The sequence below is a fragment of the Ascaphus truei genome, chromosome 3 (genome assembly GCF_040206685.1).
Source record: "Ascaphus truei isolate aAscTru1 chromosome 3, aAscTru1.hap1, whole genome shotgun sequence".
Taxonomy (NCBI): Eukaryota; Metazoa; Chordata; class Amphibia; order Anura; family Ascaphidae; genus Ascaphus; species Ascaphus truei.
Window position 1 is genome coordinate 276,421,695 of NC_134485.1, and position 27,831 is coordinate 276,449,525.

The 27,831-nt window shown below is 42.2% G+C and overlaps 1 protein-coding gene across 4 annotated transcripts in view; it reads right to left on the reverse strand.

Moving 5' to 3' along the window:
* Window positions 1-27,831, reverse strand: part of GPC6 (glypican 6) — a 1,577,578-nt gene that overhangs the window by 256,169 nt on the left and 1,293,578 nt on the right. The window lies entirely within an intron of this gene.

A 27,831-nucleotide genomic window follows, 5' to 3' on the forward strand; every position in this document is an offset into this window, starting at 1 on the left:
TCCCTCCACTCAATTAAAAGGGAGGGGTGGAACTATGCACCGACGATATATCCTGGGAAAAACTCCTGACACAATACCAAGACTCACACGCCGTGAAAAGACTTGGACCCTCGTGGCAAAGACTAACGTCACAGACCTGCACCGTCAGGCGACTGACAGTCAAACGGAACGCTCAGTGAATGATTCAAGCCACAGTCCACTTAGTCTGGCAAGGAGCTGGAAGGTGTATGTGGAGCATATAAAAACTGCAGCTATCCTATGCGTTTCAAAAGAGTCACTTACTTCATCAGGGTAAAATGTTAGATGTTGAAGACTGTTTAAATACCCCGCAAATCTCGTTGTTAGGGTAATACTAATGGGTGGCCGTATAATCAACCAATCAACGGTACAGCAGGGTTGAGGATTATTAAAACTCCAACTTTTGGGAGAGACAGAGATCATTTCATGAAGGAATGGGATCACATTCTGGAGGAGTGCTCCTTTGACCTCATGAGATTGATCATATATGAAATGAATAAAACCCTGATAGAAATTGAAAAAGAGATAGATGTAGCTATTAAGCATCTGGAGCCTACTATTATAGAGAAAGATTGCTCAAAGGTTGAATATGAATTAAAACAGACACTTGAATATGCTGATGATGAAATCAAGAAGGTGAAACATAAAATGTTCCTAAGGGACAAAATTGATTATGAGAAAAATAGACAGAAGGATTGGCATAGATTTAAAACTAGTCATGCTGGAGCTCATCCAGGTGGGAATATTTCCATGGGTCAAAAAGGGGATGCCCATTATTCTAGTATAAGGGGTTCTAGACCCCCAAAAAAGTGAGAAACAACAAGGGTATACCAGCCACCAAAAATCAGTTATTGAAAAAATTCCTATCAATATGGTACTCAAGCTAAACCAAGAAGAGACCATTCTTTCTCTAAAAAGGATAAAAAAGGGAAGATAAGATACAATGATCAAGGTAGGTGTTGGGAAGATAAGGATAGGAGACAGGAACGCCCCAGTATTAGACATGATTCTGATCATTATTCCACTGAATGATTGTTTTTTTAGAGGTGCTAAACGGAGACATTTAGGCCCACGAGATGGGATGAAGGATGAGAGGGAGCCAAGAAAGGGAGAAAGAGGGACTCCAAAAGGTCAAAAAAGGCAGTATTCACACGAAGAGGCACGAGAGGAGGGAGATATGCAAAAACACAAAGGGCGAAGGTGGGAGGATTGATTAGACCTGAACAGGGAATTTTCAATCTTTCCAGTCTCACACTTACAGATATACAAAAAGGCATATTAACAAGAGGTCTCTCATTCTCAAAGACATGTGGCCAAATGGATTCCAACTTTTTTCAGATCTCCACAAGCTAACCAGAAATCTGACCCTAAAGCGACATTTTTTAAAGAATGACGATAGCTCAGTCGTTCAGTGCGCAATTATAGGATCACCTAACATCAGTGGTGACTTGCTGGACGTGAATTACTTAGCTCTTTGTTAGCACACTAATTTTAAAAGTCAGTCTAAATTTTTCCCTACTAACTCTAAGGGGAATTTTATTGAAACTTTTTTAATATGGCCAACAATTAATTCACAGACATGGTTAAGGGACATAGATCCTATAATCTGAGACATAATTTAAGAAAAGAAGAAAATATAGCTATTAAAGATCTACAAGAGAACTCAGAAGTAATTATAAGACAAGTCGATAAGGGTGGGGGAGTTGTCCTTCTAAATAGAATAGACTATGTGAAAGAGGCATTGAGGATTCTTGATGATATTGTTTTCTATAAAAAAGTTGACAATAATCCTACTCAAGATTTTATAGAGGATCTTAAGAAACTACTAGATGGTGCGATGGCTAAGACTGTTGTCAATAAAATGGAATATTCCTTTCTATTTGCAGAGTTTCCCCGGATACCATTTTTTTATTACTTACCAAAGATGCATAAGTCATTGAAAAATCCACCTGGGAGACCCATTGTCTCAGGAATAAATTCTTTAACAGCAAACCTGTCGCAAAATGTTGATTTCTTTTTACAGAAATATGTCTGCCAGTTACCATCTTATATTAAAGACACAGCGGCGGTTCTGAATTTATTTGCAGAATTTAAATGGAAGGAGATGTTCAAGTGGGTCACCTTTGATGTACAATCATTGTATACCCATATACCCCATGTTAAGCGGGTTGACGTTATAAGGATTGTACTAATGAATTATGTACATTTATACCAATTGAACACTGAGTTCATCATTAATTTCAGTGAGTTCATCCTCACTCACAATTACTTTATGTTTTTGACCCAGCTCTATGTGGGTTAATAATTTTCCACTGGGCCAGTTTATGCGCCTGAGAAGAAATTGTAGTAAGACGGAAGACTTTGAGACACAGTCTGAGATTCTACTAGAGACATTATTACAGAGAGTCTCTTGAAAAGGTAGTTGCTATGGATAGAAATGCCTTACTTAATAATAGAAGGGCTTCCCCAGTCTGCAATTTAACAGAGGATGTTAAAGAGTGTATTAAAGTGCCCTTTATAACGAACTTCAATTCGGATAGTTTTAAAGTACAGGAGATTATTAAACGCCATTGGAAGATTTTGACCAATAACCCAATTTTGGGTCTGCATCTAGACAAAAGACTTAGTTTCATTTATCGTAAAGCAAGGAATTAAAAATGTTTTCTTGCACCTAGTGATATTGGTTTTGTAACCCAATCACACAGAGGTTCTACTTTCCACTAAACCGTTAGGGAATTTTAAATGAGGGAAATGTAAGACCTGTAGTTTACTGGATAAAGATAGGAAGACTTTTAAAGGGAGTTTAAGATAATTCTCTCTCCCAGCTGTAAATGTCAGGAAGTTTGATGAGTGGGAGATGAGAAATCCACAAAAGTGTAAGAATTGAAGCCTGTAATTTCAGCATAAACTATAATTTTGCTATTATAAACTGCTTGACCTAGAAGTGTATGTAGGTGTGTATACACATGGGTAAATGAGTTAGGCTTTGGTCCCGCTGCATCCGGCGGCGTGCGCGGCCGGGGGCCACCAGCTCCTTTCCTCCAGTTTGGAGGTCCCCGCTGGCTCCTTCAGACGTGGCTGACTGCGTACTGTGACACATCAATCGGGCGATGCTGCAAGATTCTGGTGGTCAGATGGTGCAGCAGTCAGCCAATGAGGAGGGAAGGAAGGTGGCTACGGGGAGGGAAGGGAGGTGGCTATGGGGAGGGAAAGGAGGCAGCTATGGGGAGGGAAGGGAGGCGGCTACGGGGAGGGAAGGGAGGCGGCTACCTTGTCTATGCAGCCGTGCATAGCGCCTCCCTCCTCTGGTGCCTGTTTCGCAGGCTGCCCCTGCTACGGGAGGGGGGCTCCGGGAGTGAGAGAGGGACCGACAGGGGGGGGGGGCATCACGAGAGCCCTCCGCTCAAACCACGCCCCCCCAGCTCAAACCACACACCCAGCTCCCGCTCCCTACACACCGCAGGGAGCGGTCAATTGCCTCTCCATGTGCCACGTGTCTGCAGTGCAGGCGCATGGTCTGAGGCAGCGGGGCCTTAGCCTTAGTCTTTTGTCTGAACAGATGACAGGATACCAGGACAAAGGATGTTTCAAAGATTTGATTAACACCTCAAGGAGACCTCTCCCTTTGTTACTGTATGTGAGAAACTGCTTCAAAGAGATTGATTGAGATCTCCTAATCAATAATTCAGGGGGCAAGACTCCCACACTGGTACTAAAGGCCCAGAGACTTGTCAGTAGGGGGTAGGTTAGCTTTTTCCAACAGAAGAGCATGTTCCAGTAATCAACTCCACAAGGCTGGCCTGAATCATGAAGTGAAGATATTCCTCAACACAAGATATGAGCAGGAGGATGAGGTTGATATATATATATATAATCTATGTGTAATCTGTTATATGTAACATCATTTTATAATTGGAGTAAATTGTAACATTATAATGTAATTTGTTATCTTATTGTTATATATACTGTATTGTAATAACAGTTTGATTTGTTCATATTAATACAATTTTTATATATTCACTTGTGTTTGCGTTTCTATGTCACACTTTCCCAATAATCATGTGAAATACAGAGTTGTATTCCTAACATATTGGCGAGCCACGTACGGAGTGGGGTATTGGTGTATCAGATATACGTATTTAGCAGTGAATAGTATTGTGTGATAAATGTATCTGCTGTTCAGCTAAGTTTATGTAGTAATTTGAGTAGTAATTTAACATTTATTAATGGAAGGTCGGAAAATGATTGCACAATTCACAAACCCTGAAATTATTGTTAAATGTATGGAAGGAGCCTCAGATCCATGGCTTCAGGCTCAGGATTATGTGACATGGGCAATAACAGAAAAGCGCCTTTCCAAGTCAAGGGAAAGACTGCACTGATTTTTGCTGCCTGCTGGATAGCAGAACAGTATACAATCATACATTTGCAAAAACTAAATTTTGAAGAAAAAGTGCAAGATTTAAAAAATTCAATTGAATCTCTTCATATTTCTGCTAAAACTGCTGCAGCTATGGGAGTAGGGAACCAGCAGACACAGTTACATTAGAGAATAAGGAAATTTGCTGGGAGAATGACCGGCTTTTGGAAAGGCTGAAGGATGCAGAGGGGACAACTAGATCTCTTGTGGCATCTTCCAGCAATACAGGGGCTGATCATTCACTGTGTTTAAAAGAAATAAACCAGTTAAAAGAACATCTAGGAAAGATGAATGTTGTTGTTGCTGCTTTTAAAGGGCCGGAAATTGAGGAAAGAGATGAGTATGAAATTAAAAAGCTGAAAGAAAGTAGGATTGCGGCTCAGGGTATGACTTTGTTATGTCTGTGAGAATGGCCCCAATTTCAACTAAGTGCCAGAAGGATGCACATGATCTCACAATTTCAGAAACCACTTTGTCCCGGCCTCTATCTAGCACTGAGATTGCTGCTTTAAGCAAGGAACTTGGGCGCACAGAGTTTGGGAACGATCCAGTGGATGTTATGAGGAGAATAGATCAGTTTGACAGAGTCCACAGAAATGTAACTGATAACACAGATACATGTGATGTGATTGTGGCTAGTATGGACACTGCTTTAAGGGCAAGTCTAATCTCTGCTGTATTTACTGCTCCAAGAACAGAGCAGCTGTTGCTGGAAGAGCAGTTGAAAGCTCTGGGTATAGAGGAAGCAGATCACCATGTAGCTTTTGGTAATCGTACCCAGAAGAGGGGTGAATCTGTACAAGAGTATACTGACAGACTGTTTGCTCTATATAAATTAACACTGCCAACTGGAGCACAGAGAAATCAGAATGAGTAAATGTACAAGAGGGACTTAATGAAGAAAATGCTCCCTGATATTTGCTCATTGATTTGTTTAACTGCGTCAGCTAATGATAATTTTGCAAGGGGTTTGTCATGTCTAAAGAGGGCAGAATGCATGTTAAAGGAACCAGGCAGAATTAGCAAAGGAAAAGTCTTTCCTGGGCAGAAACCTTCACCTCCAACACATTATGGCCACCACCAGCCATCAAACAATATACGGAAAGATGAACAGTTTAAATGTTTCTCATGTGGCCAGGTGGGACACTTTGCGAGAAATTGTCATCTAAAACATGCTCAGGAACAAGGTTCAAGAATGTGGTGTACAGAGGGAAGAGTAGGTTACACTCCGAGACATTACTCTAAACCTTGGTGTCCCTATCATGAATTTAAGGGTCAGAGAGACAAGATAGAAGAAGATTATAACAAAATCAAAAGTGAACGGGACAGGTTAAGGGAACAATTAGACATTCTGAAATCAGAATAATCTAAAATAAAAGTGAGAGGAATTAGTAAATCTACAGCAAGAATAGGAGAAAATGCAGCTTTCCTAATCAACTTATTTTAAAATATTTGCAAGACTGAATGTTAAGGTTTCATTTTCCCAAGTTTTGTTTTTCATGAAAAATAACATGAAGAAGATGCAAGTGAAATAAAGCACACAGATTCCGAAAAGTTTTTCCTTGAGAACCAAACTCATAATTTACAAACCTTCAAATGAAGCAGTTCCTAATGTAACTCAAGTAGAGAGGACCTTTATTTTATTTTTAAAGGGAAAAGCCTATAAATGTATTACTGCTGCGACACACTTTATTCGAGCAAATACCCAGTATGTACCTGGCAGATACCTGGAATGCGCCGCTCCTCACCTCTGACAAGCCCCGTTGCGTTTGCCTTCCCAGCCTGGGTTCATGCCTGGCTGATGGGCGGCTGATCTGTTAAATGATAATGATTAGGATTTAATAGGCTGCAATGCTTCGCGTGTCTACCAGATGGCATAAATTCATGAATTGTAATGCAGTATATATATATGTACTGTGCAGTATTGCAGCCAGCGGGAATAAAATGCTTCAATCCCTGCCTGGAAAATAACTCAATGCACTCGGGCAGAAAACAGTCACAAACCTCAATACACCCGGGTATACCCGAATTCGTGGGACTAGCCGAGCTCGAATAAAGTGTGTCGCCAGTGTAAATACAGTCAGGTGGGCCAAATTCCAATTTTTTTTTTTTTTTTATAAATTGTTTTTTTATTATTCCAAAATGCCTGCAATTTTAACTTGCAATTCAGGTTGAGTCCAGAATGATTGGACGTTGATGTATAACTGTTGCCTGTAGATATTTTGAAAAGGCTACACATGTTTATTTCATTTTTACATGGATGCTGCTATTGTGACCTGCAAAGTTAACCAGAAATGGGTCTTGTATGTAAAGGCAGCATTCAATCTGTATGTATTTTGCCAATTTGTCACTTGCTCAGTGAGATTACAGGACCACTGTGATTTAAAGGTATTTTTTAAGTGACTTTTAATAGCAAAATAATTTTTTTGTTATGATTTTGACCAAATACTTTTTTTTTATGTCACTTATGTTTTTGCTTTCTCCAGGTGGTGTGTTGCAAAATAACAATAAAATCACCTCACTTTGACAACTAACAAATTGCGTTGCTACAGCAGTAGTGAGATATACAGTATGTAAATATGTCTGGAGCCGCAGCATATGAGCTGTTACAGCTGAACAATGCATTTCTTACTATGTAAATGTTATGTCTTTGTTTCTCCTCACATTTAATGTTTGAATCTCAAATCCTTTTGTTCATGTACTAGAGTGTCTCCTACTCCTATGTACATTTGTTTTTGTGTTTTATTTTATCTAATTTCAAATGCTAAGATTTGGAAGTGATATGGAAATACTGAGACAGGGATGAGAATGTATACCATTTATGATTGAGCTAAGATTACACTGCACGCTTTCAGTGTAGTGTATCTTCAAATTTCCTGAAGCCACTATTATTTCATATTTGCCTTACACACCCCAGATCTTGAATAAAAGAATCAGTTTTGAAATGTGCGCCTTGAAAATTTGGCTGGAACTGCACTTCAAGTGTTTAAATCAGCACAGCAACGCATATGACAAGGGAAGCACAAGCTTACCCCCTTTCCCCTTTTCAATACCCACACAGAACATACAAATAATGAGAAGACACCATCTGGAGGTATAAAGGCCACAGCTTTGTTTATTTATAAATAGCGATAGCGTAAATGCTCGGTAGTGGGTCAAGTAAAATGTCCGCCGGGCCTACGGCAGGCGTCGCGAAAGGGCTCCCGGAAGTACGTCTCAGTGATTTGCCCCCTCACTTCAACCCCTGGGTTTAACAGCCCAGAGCCCTTCTTGCAAGGACAAGCACTTACCCCTCCCCCTCCCCAACTTCCGCCGCGACAAAAGCAACTTGGTCAATCTGACCCCTCCTTCAGGAACTTCTGTCCTATTTTACAAAAAGTATTTCGTGTTTTACCCTGAAACAAAAGAGAAATGTTAACAATCTTGCCCAAAACATTTTGTCCCCTCACCCCCAACCATTCACACCCCGCTCTTAGAACAAGGTCCAAATTCAAAATTTTTAGGGATGGGTGGGTGGTAAACTGCTGCAGCCAGGAACAAGTGACCGTCCCCTCCCCTGCACCGCCCATGGCTGCCCCGGCGGCCAATCATGACAAGGGTGGCCGCGCACCCTGGTCATTGCTTTTGTCGCCTATGCATCTAGGCAAGCTGCTTGACCAGGGAAGCGTGAACTTACCCCCTTTCCCTTTTCCTATACCCACATAGGACATACAAATAATGAGAAGACACAATCTGGAGGTATAAAGGCCATGGCTTTGATTATTTATAAATAGCGACAGCGTAACTGCTAGTCCCTGCCAGAATGCTCGGTAGTGGGTTAAGTAAAATGTCCGCCGGACCTAGGGCCGCCGTCATGAAAGGGCTCCCAGAAGTATGTCCCAGTGACTTGCTCCCTCACTTCAACCCCCGGCTTTAACAGCCCCGAGCGCCTTCTGGCAAGGACAAGTACTTACCCCCCCAACTGCCGCCACCGACGGGACAAATTTAAAAAAAACTTAAATTAGGCCTGTACCGCCAGTCTCGCAATGATCTTCTCCAAACCCTCCTGCAATTCATTATTGAACATGTCCGATCCGATATCCGATAAATGAACCCCGTCCTCTCTGAACCATCCTCTTATTCTGTGATTGAAATCAGGGTGATTGATGACCCACCCCCTGCATTGCAATACAACGTTCCCCACCGTCCTGTTCACTTTGATGCGCGCTTTGTCGACTCTGCCCAGGTTACACGCGCCCCTCCACACTATTATGCAAATTATATCTGACCATATGATTTGAATTCCTTGCCAGAAAGAGATGATCTGCACCAGGTCCTGCTTGATCTGCTGGAATAGCTCGATGGAGCGCACCTTCGCCAGGTCGTTTCCCCACAAGTGGATAATGAGTATCCGTGGTGCTCTATTGTCTCTGTTCAAAGAAATCAGCAGTGGGAACAAATGTCCCTATCGCATCCCTCTCTTCCCCCACCAAAATACCTTCACCTGCTCTGAGCGCAACCCCAGATTCCCCCCATACAGACAACAGAACTCCCTCTTCTCTGCCCAGTGTACGAGTGAGCCTCCCACGATCCATGTATCTGTGGCATCTGGGGAGGCACAAAAGAGGGAGGGGAAGAAAAAAGGGGTGGTGGAGGGGGGTTTATGCCAGTACGAGGTCATTCCCTACTAATGAAGACCTGATATAGGACCGGTAACTGTTTTATTTCCAGCGTCCTATTCTTTGGATTCTTGGTATGGGGAACCCTATGAAAGATGCCTCCGTCGCTGCCCCTGTCCGGCTAACACCCTTCTGACTACGAATTCCTTGGTCAAATCTGCCCTGATGTTCAGCTTTAGGAAAAAGAATATTCCCGCCATTTTCTTCCCAATGGAATCGCCTGCCCTTAAACTTAGTATGTGAGCTAATAAGGCCTCCACTTCTGTCATCACGAGCCCTACCTCCCCTGTTAACTTCTGATAATCCCACGATGCTGTCAAGTAAGCACCCCACGTACCCAGTGCCAATGAGGCCCTTACTAAATCGCCACCATCCCCAGCTGCCACAAGGCCGCTGGAATCTCCACTCCTGGTGCCAGCCTCTGAAATTGCTCCATCTGTAAAAGTGACAAAGCATCAGCTATGTTATTTGCCACCCGAGGACATGCCTAGCCCTGAACGCGATGTTAAGCTGCAAAAATCGCAGCACGATTTTCCGCAGAAGGGCCAATACTGGTGGAGACCGTGAACCGAAATTGTTCACGCCCTCCACTACCCCCATGTTGTCCGACCAGAAAGTGACCTCTTGGTTTGCGAACAAGTGCCCCCAAAGATGCATGGCAACCAGCAAAGGGAAAAGCTCTAGGAATGTTAAATTCCTGAACAGCAGAGGCCCTCTCCAGTCTGAAGGCCACCAAGCTCCAGTAAAATAAGCACCAAAGCCCACTGATCCTGATGCATCTGTGAAGAGCTGCAGGTCAGTGTTTTGGGCTGGGTGCCCCTGCCACAAAGTTCTCCTGTTGTATTTCTGTAAAAATTCGAGTACACCACTAAATCCCTTCTGATCTCCGCTGTGACTGGAATAAAATTGTTAGGGCGTTTCACCCCAGCCGTGGCCACTGACAGGCGCCTGGTAAACTCCCTACCCACAGGCAAAAAAACAGGTGGCCAAGCAATGACTGTAAATGCCGCAGTGATGTCTTTTTAAGCAGCATGAAATCTCTGAGCATATTGTCTAAGGCGACAAGCTTTTCAGGAGGAAATCTGTCTCCCTCCTGATTGAATCAATCTCGATGCCAAGAAAACTAAGTGTTATTGTGGGACTTACTGTCTTTTTGTCAGCCAGCAGGACACCAAATTTGCACGCTATAATTGAAAATTGTAAAAGCCACCTTGCACACAAATCCGATCCCCAGGGGCCAACGAAAAAGAAATCATCTAAATAATGGATGATCCCCGCTGCCTGCTCTCTCTTGTGGACCACCCATTCTAGAAATGTACTGAATGTTTCGAAATAGAAGCCGGACAGAACGTAACCCATTGGTAGGCAGAGGCTGATGAAGTATTGACCCTCGAGCATACAGCCGAGCAAATGGAAACAATCCAGGTGCACCGACAAGAGTCTAAACACTGACTTGACATCTACCTTTGCCATTAACGCTACTTGCACCATCCTTCTTACTAAGGCCTGGGACATAGTAAACACTTTTGTCCTGCTGCTCGCTGTTGCTTTCTGCCGCTCGCTCTACCAGGAGCTTTTTGCTGTCCTGGCAGAGGAGACAGCAAGCGCGCTTGGGAGGCGGGTATCACTGTGTGTGTGTGTCACTTGGTAGCTGTCAGTGTGTGTGTGTGTGTGTGTGTGTGTGTGTATGTGTCACTTTGAAGTGGTCTGTGTGTTACTGGGGAACCTGTGTGTGTATATGTGTGTGTGTGTATATTATATAATATTTTAAAAATGAAAAAAAAAAGACATGTTGTGAGAATAAATTATTTATTAACATTGTGCAACTTTGATAAACACACACACACACACACACACACACACACACACACACACACACACACACACACACACACACACACACACACACACACACACACACACACACACACACACCTCTGTGCTGGCTCTGTGCTGTGCTGGTCTGGTGGCTCTGCTTTCTCAGAACACCTCTGGATGTCTGCACAAGCATCAGCTCTCTCCGACGGTGCAATCTCGCAAGAGAGGGAGAGGCAGAGTGGTTTCCTGGCAGTGGAGCCGATGTCGTGAGCAGGAGAGGTCTGGTGGCATTTAAACAACTCCCCAGCAGACGGAGGTCCCTTTCCAACACCCAGCAGGTCTGGGTAGGAGAAGGAGAGGACATTCCTGCAGTATATCTGAAGCGGAGAAGCAGCCATCCAGAATTTAGTTCCATGCGCTTGACCTACTTGCAGCTTGAAAGTAGGATTCTTATAGTTGCCGGACGCAGGAAAAGTGGATGTCTTAGTTTTTTTTTTTAATGATTTTTGTTCTTAGATTTTTGTCTTTTAATCAATAGATTTTTATTCAGTATTTTTTAGTGCTTGTTCTATCACTCTGAATTATTTTTCTTTTCTTATTTTTTTCTTTTGTTTATTCTCTTTGGCCATTTTCTCCACATAACTAATACTAGGTACATTGTCACTTAACAATATCACACTATGGGCATCATGCAGTAAGCAGCGAAAAAATGCATTAGCCAGTTTAGCAATTAGCCATGTTTTTGGCGTGTTAAACTGGCTGTATGCTGTAAGGGGCGAATCCCTGGCGAATGAATGCGCCACCATCATTTGATGAAATGGCGAGTAACCGGTGGCGGGACGGCTGCCTGGCGAGAAACTGCCGAGAAGCCGTCCCCTGCCGAGTTGTGTTTGCAGCAGAGAGAGATCCGCTGCTCTCTCGGCGCAAACATCAGCACAATAAAAAAAAAATTTTAAACCATTTTTATTCATAGTGTACATGTGCAGGGGGTCTCTGGAGCTGAACCGCATTGGTTTCAGGTCCGGGGACCCCCTGCTTCCCGAGATACAGACCCCTTTATGAGGTGCCGGTATCCCTCTGCATTTAAAGGTCCCGATCACGTGACCGCGGAATGTAAACAAAGCAGAGGGATACCGGCACCCAATAAAGGGGCCTGTATCTCGGGAAGCAGGGGGTCCCCGGACCTAAAACCAAAGCGGTTCAGCTCCGGAGACCCTCTGCACATCTATGAATAAAACACACATATCAATAAAGACTCGTTCCTTACCTTACAGGTTATCTGCTATGGTAGCGAAGCAGCATTAATATTTATTTTATAATACTGTACAGTGAGCAGGGGGTCCCCCGAGCTGAACCGCATAACTTTGTGGACCAGGGACCCCCTGCTTCCCGACTTACAGGCCCCGGTTTGTGTGATCGGATGGGCAGTGTCACCGCCATGTTTATAGCTTCCCATACGCTACGTGCCCGCAATAAACATGGCGTCAACACTGTAACCGATGCCCCAAACTGGGGCCTGTAACTCGGGAAGCAGGGGGTCTCTGAGCCACAAATCAATGCGGTTCAGCTCAGGGGGCCCCCTGCTCCCGCACAATATTATTAAAATACATTAATGCTGCTTCATTACCATAGCGGATAGCCGCTAAGGCAATGAAGGGGTTAACGTGGACAAATGCCCCCAATAAACATAGCAGCAATACACAACATACAATACAGTAATGGGCAGCATTACTATTATCCACAAATGAATAATAGTGCAGTTGTCTATTTAAAATACATACAGAACAATAAAGACATTAAATACATGTAGCACTCACCCATGTGCGGCTGCCATGATGAAGGCCATCCTCATCTTCATCCTGCCCATGCCCCATCCGCTTCTGCAAAACAGACACAAGAATAAAAACATCCAATGTAATGTCCCCTAACCCCTTAATCACCATAGCGGTAATTAACCGCTAGTCATTAAGGGGTTAACCCACCAACACCCACATACCCTCCCCCACTAACCCCCCCACCCCCTGAGGCCTAACCACCCTCACCCACTACCCACAAGGGAGTCCTACCACATACCCTTGGGGCCAAAACCCCCGTCCCCCCAGCACATACAGTACAATAATGTGCCAAATAACTATTATCCACATAGGGATAATACATTATTTGGCCATTATTAAACACATTAAATACCGTAGTAAAATAAAGAAAATTCTACTAACCTCATCAATAAGAAGGCCCCGTCGCCAGCATCATCCTTGGGGTCCGTTGCCAAAATAATAAATAGCCAATACATATCAATGCCATTCACATACCAATGAACCCCTTAATCACCTTATCGGGTACTAACCTCAAAGGTAATTAAGGGGTGAAGCCATCATGCAATGGCAACACCACTTATGCATAACATCCTCAATGAATTAAAAAGCAATTTCCTAAACAAATCTCATGTAATCATTCAATCTAAAGCCTCAAATGCCACTTAAAACATTGCATTTACAGTGTATACATGTAGCATAAAATGTAAGCTACATGTACACGCTGCAAATCAATGTTAACAATACAATAATCCAACTAAAATAGCATTACATCACAAGAAGTATACTATGTCATCCAATAAAGTCACCATCAATGAATTAACAGACATGAATTACATCCCTAAACAATTAAAATACCATCCATACCAATTACACAATTAACTATAGCTATCGTTACAGAGAACAAGTTAGCATCATACAAAAAAGGACACCAAATATTACAATATACTAAAGCAAGCCTCACCATAACCTACAGTACAGCATAGAAGCCCAAAAATTACATCTCTCTAATAATAAAATACATTTAACACACATCTATGCATAGCAGCATAGCCACAATCATTTACAATACAGTAAATGAAGCTTTTACAACACTATCATTTCTTACCCTGTATGTATATATCTCTCTAGACATACATACATACATACATACAGTGGCAAGAAACGATATGCATAAAAAAAAATAAACACATGAAAAAGCAAAAAAAAACACAGTTACATTAAATAAATTTCTTTATTTAACTTACCATTACTTGACCCCACCGACTCCCGTTGATCCGCTTACTCACGAAACAATCCACGAATAGGAACCCATAAAATAATAAACCATAAAATAATAAACATTAAAATAATAAAACACGACAATCCAGGGGTCTTCTAGTTGTAATCCATCTTCATCTGTATTCTTCTACCTTCTTCCGGGGTTTTCTTCCCGTCTGCTGCCATGCCCTGGTCTTCTTTCTTCAGTAGGAGGTCCTTCCTCCTCGGCGTCTGGCTTCAAAATGAGACGACATAGGCTTTTAAAGGCCTATGACGTCACATTTTGATCATATGGTTCCCATGGCCCTGATTGGGCCATGAAAACCATGTGTTTTGGCCGATGTAAAAAAAAAATGATGACGTCTGTGAGGGCGGCCATGTTTCTTTTCATGACGTCATCTTAAAGGCAATTGAAGCAAAGCCATTCTGATTGGCTGTGCTTTCTTTGCCTTTAAGTGACGTCATCATTTTTTTTTTACATCGGCCAAAACATGTGGTTTTCACGGCCCAATGAGGGCCGTGGGAACCATATGACGAAAATGTGACGTCATAGGCCTTTAATAGCCTATGTCGTCTCATTTTTAAGCCAGACGCCGAGGAGGAAGGACCTCCTACTGAAGAAAGAATACCAGGGCATGGCAGCAGACGGGAAGAAGACCCCGGAAGAAGGTAGAAGAATACAGATGAAGATGGATTACAACTAGAAGACCCCTGGATTGTCGTGTTTTATTATTTTAATGTTTATTATTTTATGGTTTATTATTTTATGGGTTCCTGTTCGTGGATTGTTTCGTGAGTAAGCTGATCAACGGGAGTCGGTGGGGTCAAGTAATGGTAAGTTAAATAAAGAAATGTATTTAATGTAACTGTTTTTTTTTTTGCTTTTTCATGTGTTTCTTTTTTTTTATGCATATCATTTCTTGCCACTGTATGTATGTATGTATGTATGTCTAGATAGATATATACATACAGGGTAAGAAATGATAGTGTTGTAAAAGCTTGATTTACTGTATTGTAAATGATTGTGGCTATGCTGCTATGCATAGATGTGTGTTAAATGTATTTTATTATTAGAGAGATGTAATTTTTGGGCTTCTATACTGTACTGTAGGTTATGGTGAGGCTTGCTTTAGTATATTGTAATATTTGGTGTCCCTTTTTGTATGATGCTAACTTGTTCTCTGTAACGATAGCTATAGTTAATTGTGTAATTGGTATGGATGGTATTTTAATTGTTTAGGGATGTAATTCATGTCTGTTAATTAATTGATGGTGACTTTATTGGATGACATAGTATACTTCTTGTGATGTAATGCTATTTTAGTTGGATTATTGTATTGTTAACATTGATTTGCAGCGTGTGCATGTAGCTTACAATTTATGCTACATGTATACACTGTAAATGCAATGTTTTAAGTGGCATTTGAGGCTTTAGATTGAATGATTACATGAGATTTGTTTAGGAAATTGCTTTTTAATTCATTGAGGATGTTATGCATAAGTGGTGTTGCCATAGCAGGATGGCTTCACCCCTTAATTACCTTTGAGGTTAGTACCCGATAAGGTGATTAAGGGGTTCATTGGTATGTGAATGGCATTGATATGTATTGGCTATTTATTATTTTGGCAACGGACCCCAAGGATGATGCTGGCGACGGGCCTTCTTATTGATGAGGTTAGTAGAATTTTCTTTATTTTACTACGGTATTTAATGTGTTTAATAATGGCCAAATAATGTATTATCCCTATGTGGATAATAGTTATTTGGCACATTATTGTACTGTATGTGTTGGGGGGACGGGGGTATTGGCCCTGAGGGTATGTGGTAGGACTCCCTTGTGGGTAGTGGGTGAGGGTGGTTAGGCCTCAGGGGGTGGGGGGGTTAGTGGGGGAGGGTCTGTGGGTGATGGTGGGTTAACCCCTTAATGACTGTAGCGGTTAATAACCGCTATGGTGATTAAGGGGTTAGGGGACATTACATTGGATGTTTATATTCTTGTGTCTGTTTTGCAGAAGCGGATGGGGCATGGGCAGGATGAAGATGAGGATGGCCTTCATCGTTGCAGCCGGACATGTGTGAGTGCTACATGTATTTAATGTCTTTATTGTTCTGTATGTATTTTAAATGTACAACTGCACTATTATCCATTTGTGGATAATAGTCATTGTGCCCATTACTGTTTTGTATGTTAGGGGGGTATAGGTGTTTTTGGGGTCATATATATATTTATATATATATATTTATTTAGTTAGTGTGGGGCTGTTGTGTGTATTTTTTTTTATTGTGGGTAGCGGGGGTGGGTGAAGGGGGTATTAGCCCCAACGGTGGTTGTTTAGGGCTTGTGGGTGGGTAGCGGGAGGCCTTAACCCCTTCATGCGCGTAGCGGTATTAACCGCTACGGTCGTGAAGGGGTTAAGTGCACCCACAACCCCCCCGAAAACCCTAAACAAACAACAAGGGCCAAATACCCCCTTCACCCACCCCCGCTACCCACAATAAAGCTGGCACGGCTGTTTAACCTCTTCATTACCTAAGCGGTTAACCACTAAGGTAATGAAGTGGCCTTTAAATGCATTTTTCCTGCCTCGGATGCATGCCGGGGGGGTCCGGTGCTGATATTAATGGTATCAGCTCCGGAGACCCCCGGCATCAATCCCAGCAAGGAAAAAGGTCTGAATTTTTTCTTCTAAGTGCCGATCCTCCACTCATCCGCTGCCTCTTAGCAGCAACTTGCCAACTTTTTCTTGCGTGGCTGATCCGCCAGCAAAACGCCATTCTAGAGTGGCGAATAGCTCCTCTTAGCTACTCGCCTCTACTAAAATACAGCGTGGCGGAAAAAGTTGGATTTTTAGGCGGAAAGTGCCTTCTCGCCTCGCCACCGGCGGGAAAAAAAAAACCGCCAGCCAAACTGGCGTTTTTTTTGAATCTCGCCACTTTCTCGCCCCTTACTGAATTCGGATATGCTTTTTTAGCGGGAAAGTGGCGAGAATTGCCTTTCCGCTGCTTACTGCATGATCCCCCATGTTGTTTTATTTAGCTCTTTCCATGTGCTGAGCAATGGCTGGATCCATTATTCTACATCTTTGGAACTCTTGGGGACTTTTTCAGCACTTTGTCACACCCATACGGTTGTATTTGTATATACCCATATTTGTATATATTATATGTAATTTATTTATTTTTTTGCATCAATTTTGAGATATATTCATCTTATGTAGATGTAAAGGCGCCCCTATCATCTGTTTTTTATACAGTAGAGGGTGTTATGCCAAATAACACGGAAATGCTTATTTCAATCACACGAACTCTTGAGGAGTCTAATAGGTATTAATATATTAGGATTTCTGCTTTTATTATTTTATTGTATGAAACTGTTTGCATGTATTTATATTTTATGTTTTTGTCACATTCCTTTTCTATAACAATCACTGAACCACATTTCACATATTAAATCTAAAATCTACAATTGAATAAGTGCCGTCTTTGGGTTTTAATTGTACCTTGTGAAGAGATTACATCCCATTTTCGGACACATTTTGCTACATTGGGTTTTTATGTTCAATACTGTACATCTTTTTTTCCAGTAAACCGGAGACCAGGAACTCCTGTGGGTAAGACCTTACATTATTATTGGTGGTGGCAGCGTATTGTGGTGTAACTGTGGTGGTTTCTGTGAAGTCATTGCTCATTTTAAGTGCCCTGTGGGGAGATAAGTGAGTCAGCTGGATAGCTGAAGGTTGTAACCCCTTTCACATACACTAGTCACATACACACAGGTGTGGTGTTTGTGACACAGGCTCAGTGTACAAGCTCCACCTATTTTTCTTTGGTCACATCTGCTTTGACAGTGTCGACAGGATGAGTTACAGTAGATAGGAGTTAAGAAACACAGATGTTGAGATGAATTTCTGCTTTTGCCCTATATTCATTCAATCAGATCGGTGGTGATATTCCGTATCCAGAACATATCTAAAAATGAGGTAACTCTTGATGTACCTTTTTTTCCTGTTAAAATATTTTATAAATAAATATAAACCTCCCTGTCAAATGTAAGAAATATTGATAACAAGCTTCTAAAAATCTGACATACCCACAAGGGTTTTTTTTTCTTCACAATTTCAGTGTGCCCATAGCATTTCTGTTGCATAGACCCTCATACATTCTTTGTTTAATGCTTTTTATTTATCCTGTTATACTTCCATTTATGATTGATAGATAGAAAATGGTGGCACAGTTGGATTCAGCAAAAGTAAATTAGCATTCTTTTAGAAATAAAGTAAGTGATTTTTTTTAGCAGTTTTACTGAACAGTGTCAATAGTTTTAGATGACACAATTTACAGTAGCTACTTTTGAAACATGCTCTTTCACTTGCATAATCCATCAAAATATTATTTCTAAAGCTCCTGAATTTTATTGATAAAGTAGTAGTTGCTGGTAAATTTATAACAGACTATAGAATATGTCTACTGGCAGGGAAGGGTGGGCACATATACAGACCAATGAATTGGAATTGTATAGCATTCCGCAGTGATTTGTAGGTGCCAGTGATAGGCAGAAAGAAAGTTATTCTGTAGTGTACCCAAATAAATCTTGAAATTTGCAAAAGCTTTTGTTGAAACATTCGGTCGACAAAATTGACGCTGTGAGCTTCCTACTTTACACTGTTTTCCGTGGACACAATAGTTTATGTGAAGTGGCTTAAATCATTCCATGGACAAAATACAGTACATGTTATGACAAAATAACATTTTGTAAACTTCTTACTCAATTCTGATCCTAAAATATTCTGAGAACTTCTTACTGTACTGCATTCTGGTAACAAAGTAGATTTTATGAAATGTTCCATTTCTTTCTGTCAACAAACTACATTTTGTTATTCACAAAAATAATTTTGTGAAACAGTATAAAGACAGAAGGATATAAGAGGGAGTTCACAAAATTAATTTTATCAATAAAATACATTTTATTCATAATTGTGGGGCAAAATGCTGGTGTAACAAGGCTCAATGGGCACAATGTGGCTCAGTGATTGACAGGGGTCCCACCTTGGCTGGTTTTGGAGGTCCTCCTTAAGGTTGGAATGGGACTCACAGAACATCACTGCTTGTTGAACCGCCTTAGCGGCGTAAAACACGTAGGAGGGAGAACATGGGGACTGCTCGTCTCATTTGTGTTTCTCAATAAAGCCCCTTTTTTCCTGACCGTAGGTTTTGACCATCAATTATTGCAGTTTTCTCACTGTTTGCTCCGGATCCCTGCTGCTTTTCTCTTCACTATCACTGAACTATGGCCAATAAACCCCATTGTACCTGAGGGTAATTTTTGATCGGTTGATCATTTACTAATATGTCAGTTAGGATTGTACACTTTATTATTTTTAACAAAGTCAATATACCAACCATGGTTGCGATTTGTTTTTTATTTTCTTGCAAGTTGATCTTCTCGATTTGAGGAGATTAAGGATGAGTGGTGAACTCTACTTTCTGGACTGTGCAGAAACTAGGTGTAGCCATGTATTCTTTTTGGCTACTAATCTGCCCTGGCCTAACACATAAGCCCTGGTACCAATGCAAGCAGTGTTGTGATCAATCTGGGTTTTCCCATGCAGTAAGAAGTTCCCTTAATTGACCATGGGGGGTGGGAGCGGGCTAAGGGCTGTTTCTGCCCAATCAGGGGCTCGGACCTTGGACCTTCCCCCATGGTACTTAAGGGTCTTCACAGCCAAATTTAGTTAGTTCTTTCCCCTGAGAGAGTGAGAGTCCAGGGAGCGTGGAGTCAGGGTTCTAACCACATTCCAACCCCTCCCTTAGGGGAGTGGGACAGCTACCACTCATCCCACCAGGGGGGAGGGAAGAGCAGAGGACAGACACTTGGAGCTTCAAGCCTCCTCGCTTGATTCCAGGGACCAGGGATAAGAAGTATATCCAGTTATATGCTGTTACCTGTTATGCTGTATACTGAGAGAAAATAATAAAGCCGTTCCAGGGAATGTATATATGTATGTATGTCTGTATGTATGTATGTATGTATGTATGTGATGCCTGAGAATGCAATTAATCAGGGGGGGTAGCAGAAGAGAGTTCTCCTGCAGGGATGGCATCCGGTGCTACTGGAGCCTGCTGGAGATGGAGATGTTGCACCAGTGAGAGAGAACAAATCATCACCCCAAAAGCCTGTCCTGTCTTCCCCACTAACACCGGCGGAAATTCAGCGCTTCTGTAAACCAGAAGGTAACCAGCACATAACACCGTGTAATAGGGAGATCTCCCACAGGGTGGGGGAAAACCTGTTACATAGGATATTACGATTTTTATTAGGTAATGAAGGGTGGATAGCCATGTTGTTCCTTTCTTCCATGTGGTAAAATAACAAAGGAGGGAGGAGTAGGTAGTTTGATCCCTTTTATTGGACCAAGAAAAAGTTGATATGTTATAAGCTTTCAAACCCCTCAGGGTATTTCATAAGGTAACTTTTCTAACAATTGTTATTTTTATTACTAGTATTTATTCAACTAACCTATGAAGAAGAATATATGTTGTGTTTTCAACAAACAGACCAGATGAGGCCAAGTAAGTACAATCCAGCAAAATGAGATATTTGCCTCTTTTTTTATTATTTGATCCATGTAATCTGACTTTTGAATTAATTTACGATGCCTTACTCACACTAATGTGCGCACTGTTTGGAAAACAGCACTGCTTCAGCTTGTAGGGAATGAAGCTAAGTGGAAAACCTAGTACAAAAAATTGAGGAAGCTTTCGAAGTCAAAGGAAAATACAAAGATTACAAGAGATGGCGACATAACACGGTGAGGGGTACATATGATTAAGGAGGTTATTAATTAAAATGTGAGTGCCAATGGGAGCACTGTGGGCCACCCAATGATCAATCGACTTTAATGGGAGTTTCTGTGCTCAATCGGCACTATTACAGTTTAATGAACAACCCACCAAGAGAGATAGAGGGCTATATTCAGTAAGATAAGGTAGTCATTATTATTTGCTACCTATCTTTGAAAAAAAAAGAGAGAGATTGATTAGTTAGCACTCCAAGGGGAGCTAGGCTTTTATTGTTGGCTTTGTTTGTTCAGTTAAAGGGCCAATGCTCTATTGTCACGGGAGATCAGGTTTATCAACACCTTTTATAAATTTATTGAGTCAAAATATCTGAAGCCGGCTCGTGTCTATTCTATACAGAGCATCTTTGAATTTGCTGCAGTTGGTTTGGCACTTGGAATCTGCCATCCTGATTGGCTGCACAGTTTCTTATGGGTTTCAGTGTCCCATTCACAAACCTAATCAGCCTATCAGAGTGTGGGAATTCTCCTGCCAGCCAATCACCAATTTGTCGGTATTGTAAAGCCGGGGGGGGGGGTGCACATTTTCTCAGTCTGCCAAGGGACATGCGCCAACCTGGTACCTCTGCCTCTTAGCATATTGAGCCCACCTGCTATCCAGGCTCCACAGAGTCTGGGTTTGGGCAAATGGTGGCCGGATAGCCCTGTGTTAGCCCAGAACGGAAATACTCAAGTATAACTTCAGTACTCCGCCTCTTCTAACACCTTGGCATCCCTGAGGCTTTCAAGTCCGGAATCCGAACAGCCCCAGTGGTGCCAAGCTTGGTAGCCATCTGGTCCCTCGGAACCCAGGACTTGGAAATCCCACAGTTCATTCACAGGTTGTTAGTACATATACCTATTAAACATAACTCTTTAATAAAATATACTGGTCCCTGTATCTTGTGTGATAAAAGTGTGTAAGTCCCCGTTCTGGTGTCAGGGATGGAGTAAGGGATATACTTTCTACACTTACTAGCTTCATCCTTGCCACACTCTAGAAATCAAAACAAACCTCAGGCGCTAACTATGAATGGGATTGGTGGGTAATTTTCTTTTCTCCTTAGTTAATCCGCAGTGGTAAACGTTGTTAGGACCACCTTCTCAGACCCCCTATGGGATCTTTCCTAGATCCCTCAAAATACAGAGAAAACAGGGAAGAAGGGGGGAGCAGGGGTCAGCAGTAAAACTTCATAAGACTCCTAATGGGAACCTACAAATGCTCACATGCTCAATGTAATAAATTAGTGTGAAGCTTCAAAACCAGCAGTGGGGGGGTTACGAATGAATAATAATATAATACTTACACGACCATGTGTAAGTGCAGGCTCATAAAGGGTTTTTGTCTTTCAAACCAGCAGTGGGGGGGGGGTGACAAATAGATAACAATAGTATAATACTTACACGGCCATGTGTAAGTACAGGCTCATAAAGGGTTCTTTGTCAGATGTAGCCTCTTAATAGAGTCCTCTATTCATCCATATCTTTCTGATAAGGTGTCTTCAGATAGCTGGATGACGTCACTGCCATGGGTCTCCACCAGACCCAGGCAAGAAATCGGAGCGAGTGTTCAAAATTAAAAATGACAATTTATTAGACTGACATCAAATGTCCACTCACATGTAGGGAAAGTCAGTGTCAGCAACACAAGGGATCCAGCTCGACTCTTGCAAGCTCTAGTGCTACAAATGCAAATATTGAGCCTGAGGAAGCCGTTTTACGGTGAAATGCGTTGCTCCATCTTTTTTCTTGGACTGTCACGAGGAGGCTTCCGTAGTGATCCGGCACCATAACCCTCCATCCACTGGGTCCTGTGCAATGCCATGCGGCCCCCGTACTGGACATAGGACTCCCGGTGGTAGTTTTCACCCTGTTCGGAACATCCCCCGGTACGCTTCTGGGGTGAGGGAATATTGGGTGAGCAACATAGACTTTACATGGCTATAATCATTGCCATCCTTGGGAGGGATAGCCTGCAGAGTCTCTTTGGCCACACTGGAAAATAAGGGGTTTAATCACAAAATCCAGTCCCATTGTGGCACCCGATATCGTCGACATTGAGTCTCAAATTCTCTTAAGAACCCGTCGATCTTGTCGGTGCCATCAACAAATTTGTTGAAACTGTGGTGGTCCACTCGGGGGCGTCTTGCTCCCCGTTGATCAGGCGGGAGTTGGCGGATTCTATTCTGTGGACTGCTGCAAGCATCCGAATCCGGTCATCTGCGGTAGCCCCCACTCCCCTGAGGCAAGAAGTGCGGTGATGCCGGGGGTGTCAGGTCCAGTAGCCACGGGGACTAACACTGCTGCACTCCAAGGAATCAGTCATCCAGCAATATCCCGGTGGTTGCCCGCTCCCTCCCCCTGTCCTTCCAGAACAGGGGCTGGAATAACCTCCTCCGCCCCGGGTTGACTTGTGACCACTGCAACTACAGGAGAGGCCATTTCCCTCTGGTGAAGCAATACTGGCTTCGTGAAATTCCAAGTCCTCCTCCAGTTTTGTCTTTGACCAACCGTCTGTCGGTAGCCCGTTGCTTTCACACCGGTTAACAATCTTGGCTCGGTCCCATGACCGGTACCGTCCTGATCACATGTCCATGGTCGCCCGCAGGCACTAAGCTAAGGGGTAAAGAGAACCTGTGTTTTCCGTGCCTTGTGAAACGTGTGAACTCTACCGCTTACTTTGAGAGCTCGCAATCTTTGAGTTTCCTGCTATGTTATAAGACCCCGCAGGATTTTATAACATAGACTCAATCGATCCCACTTCTGCCACCAGTTAATAAGCCTGTCACAGGAGACCAGGTACTTACACCTTTATACTGGGATCATATCACTGAGCAAAACCAAAAAGTAAAGTAAATAGTGTTTATTCCTTGGAAACAGACATACACACAGTGAATTACAATAATACAGGAAAAACACACTTACTGGTGTTTTGGGCTGTAAAACTAAACTTCCTTGACCGAAATAATGTCTTTAACAAGTCCATTGGAAATGGTGCTAAAAGTAGGACTTACAAAATATTCTGCTCTGCATACCTGCAGCCGTTTCCTTGCTAGCTCCGCAAGGCTCCTTTGGGCATGGAGTCAGAACTTGGATCTGTCTTGGGATCTCTGTTCTTTCTGATCTCTGGGCTGGCAACAAACTTTTTTTATAACATACTTAAAGTCAGTCCCGCAGCATTACCGCCAACCATTTTCATTGGAACTTTACCTCCAGCCACTCATCTGCTTGCCAGTCTTGTGAAACCTGGCACCTCTAGCTTCAGCATGGCAAAGGGGCATGTGATAAAATCCCCATCTTACATACTTGTCTTGCAGAGGCCAGGTGCCTCTCAGTCTAGGGAGGTGACCACTTGCCATGATGGCCTGTAATCATCCCAGGACTTGGCATTTAACTCAGCCATCCTGCACATATGGCTGTTCACACTCCCAGTTACTTTGATCTACGGACTTAGGGGCACCACACCCTGGTACCTCATCAGCCCCCCGTGTAGTCTTGTAGTAAAAGGACCCAGCTTATAAGTATAAAATTTTAAAACATACCAGCTTTACTAAACTATACTTTCTTTACTTGCTCTATTAAAATATACTAAGTCTCTTTGGTATGAATGATAGAGGAAACTGTAACTGTTTTTCCATATTCCATATCCTGACACTCTGCAAACAAGACTTCTTATTTTAATAACAGCCTCAGTCGTATACCTGACTGGAGCTTGTATAAGTATAAAACATCTTAAAATATACCAGATTAAATACAATATACGTTAGACCCTTGTCTTATTCAAATGTACCAAGTTTGTTTGGTGTGAGGGACAGAGTAGAACTAATCTGTTTTCCTCCACCAGCCATGTCCCTTACACTCTGCAACTAAACTTTTTATTTTAATAAAAGCTTCACAGTCTTACACATAACTGGAGTCTCTGAACCCTTTATACCAGGGTTAGGGTGATCTGGGCCTGAACTGTGCATCCCAACTTATGCGAGGGACCCCGGACCATTCGGGGGATACCTTGATCCCTGATGCCCTTTTTACCTTTCCTGTTTGTGCTGAAGCAGTGAACCCTGGCGGTGAGTCGCAAGAACATTTCCAGGGTAGGATTTTGACTGGAGCATTGTGCTTTCATGTGCCAGAGGACCTGGCCTTATTCCTGGATACAGGCTTTGGGGTATTTAGTAACTTTGGAGCCCTTCTACATAGCCACAATCTGAAAGAAGTTTCTCCGCAAAACCCACCCTGAAACTCAAAGCCTAGCAATCTCTGCTTTCTAGCATTCCTGGAAAGGGTACAACACAAAAATTCTGTAATGTCGCACATTTTACATACAATGCATAGCAGTACATCTACAACAGTCAGGTCCAAGAGCTTGCACTCTAGGACCACAGAACACAGCTCAGGGGCAACCAAGTGGGCTTAACCTTTACTAGTGAGTCTGGTTACCCCCTCGCTGTCCCATCTATTCCTGTCAACTAAGGACAAGTGTACCGTGTACATTGAATGGACTTCTGAAGGCACTACACATCAGGCCTTCACCGATTGCTTAATGCCTGAGAGAAGTTCAGAGCACAGATAAGGAGGGCGCCTTGTCACAATATATATTCATATAGTTTACATAGCACTGACTAAAAAGTGTCCTGTAACTGCTATGTCACCTAAATTCATTCCAGTACATTTGAATAAAATGCATCTGAGAATTGTGTAATATGGTGCAAAATGTTTTAAAAAACTCCAAAACATGTCAACAGTGAAAACTGTGTTATGGATTGGCTCAATGCATAAAGCTGTGTATTTAACCACATTTTGTATACCATTCACTGCTTAATAAAAACAAAAACCAAAAAAAGTCCAATAGTCAATTGTGCAAAAAAGAGGAATTTGGATACGGGCATGAAACTGGAAAAGAATGTCCATGCCTGACATGACTACTCTGCCCTGCACCAAGCCATCTCTGTGTAATGACCCACATAAACCGTAAACTTCATAAACAAAACACAGTACTGAATGCGATTTCCTACTGCTCTCACTTTCCATAAATTCTGATGTAAATTACCTAATTGCCCAAGTGGTTAAAGATGTTTAATTAAACACATCAATTCTAATACATTCCTGGGGCTAATACAGATTTCTTTAGGGGCACATAACACATGCAAACAATTACAATAGAGATTGCTTTGGTTGAATTAAAATCACACACACTGAAACCTTTTGTTCTAAGATGTAAATATCAGGTGTTTCTTTCTCATATTGGCAAGTTTATTTCACAGTAAATTTGTTGTCAAGCTCTGCAAATTGCAGGTGATCCAAAAGTCCCAATTGAACCTGGTATTTTGTATTACACAAACAACTGAAATCATAGAATTTGATTTGTTATACAACTATTATTTTTATTCCAAAAATAATAAACATGTTTATATTTAATGACATTCCATCAACAGAGGACTGGATAATGTTGTAGTTTAAGACCAGCAACATTTTTACACCAAAATAAACTTTTCATAAAAACAAGGACACTTAATGAAAAATTCAATTTGCTGATAGATTAATTAAATCCTCTACTCTCCCAACCATAACGGAATGTGCCCCATGAGAGGGAGATGGAGTGATGCATTTGCTAATTAATGTTATTACATATACAGGAACAATTAAAAGAAATGAAACACTGCAGAGAGAACATTCTCGTATCATTTTACCTAACAGCATGATGGGATAGCTGAATATCTCCAAACAAAACATGATATATTGTATATTGCTTTCTATATTTCTAAAACTATCAAGATGACATCCTTCATATGTAAATCATTTTGACTTTTTTTTATTAACACTTCAGGTGTATATTTGTTTGCGCTTAATCTCCTTCATCACACCCATTTTATTTCTGATGGACCTTTCCTTCACGCTTCTTTCACAGGAGTCCAGGTTATTTACACCTTTTTACCGAGATCAAACATTGAGTAAAACAAAGTAATTAAATAAAATGTAGTTTATTCGAATAAATTCGCTTACACACAATGATACACAAAATGTGGAAAAAAGACACACTTACTTTGGGACTGGGGTTGAAAACTAGACTGTCCTAGGTTCAGCGAACTCTTTGGGCGAGTTTTACCCTGACTGGGACTTAGCCAGAATCTCCTGGAATCCAAATCGGCATTAAATTCCACACACCACCGGTACGTTCTCTTCTGAGAACTTTGTCCCTCCTGACCACGAGTTACTCCAGATAACCTGGAACTCAAATCGGCATAAAATCCCAGCTGTGTCCGCTACGATTGTTTCTGAGAACTTGGGTGCAAAAGTTGGGACTTAGACTCTGGCAGGCAGGCTTTTCAGGCTTGAACTCGAAGCCGGTTGCTCTGTTATTCACGCAGATTCAACTTTGAAATGCCCGCCCCCGCTACAATCTGATTGGCTCACAGATTCTTATTGTATTCTGAGTTTCATTCACAAAATTCATCAGCCAATCAACGTGTGGGATAATTCCCAAGCAACCAATCAGAGCCAATCCAGCTAGAAAAGCCTGATCAGTGGAAAATCGGAAATAGCCAAGGGACATGCACAAGCCTCTCTCCCTGGCTATCTCAATGCCACCCACTGGGTGCTGTGCTCCAATGTCCTTGTCTCTCCCCTCCTCTTACTCACCTGCTCTGGGACGGACGCACGCTCCAAGAGAGCAGCGGTGAGGTCCCCTCCTCTGGAACGGACAGCCATCAGGCACTACACGAGTCCCTGCACTCCCTGCTCGAGGACCCGCCGGGAACACGTGATCCGCCACAGAAGGAACCGCCGGATGGGAGAAGCACTCCGGTCAGGTTAGAGATCACTTTTCTTATACGGCTATCCAGATTGTGCCTTATTGTGCCCAAAAGAAGTTATTATTTTCTATATAGGGGTACCCACTCCGCTTCTCTCCTCTATCACCTCAAACATGGCAAATCTGCCCTACCACTGCTACACTGAGGATTAAACAGTCCTCAATACCGACACCAATTTGAAGCACCACATTAGGGGTTTA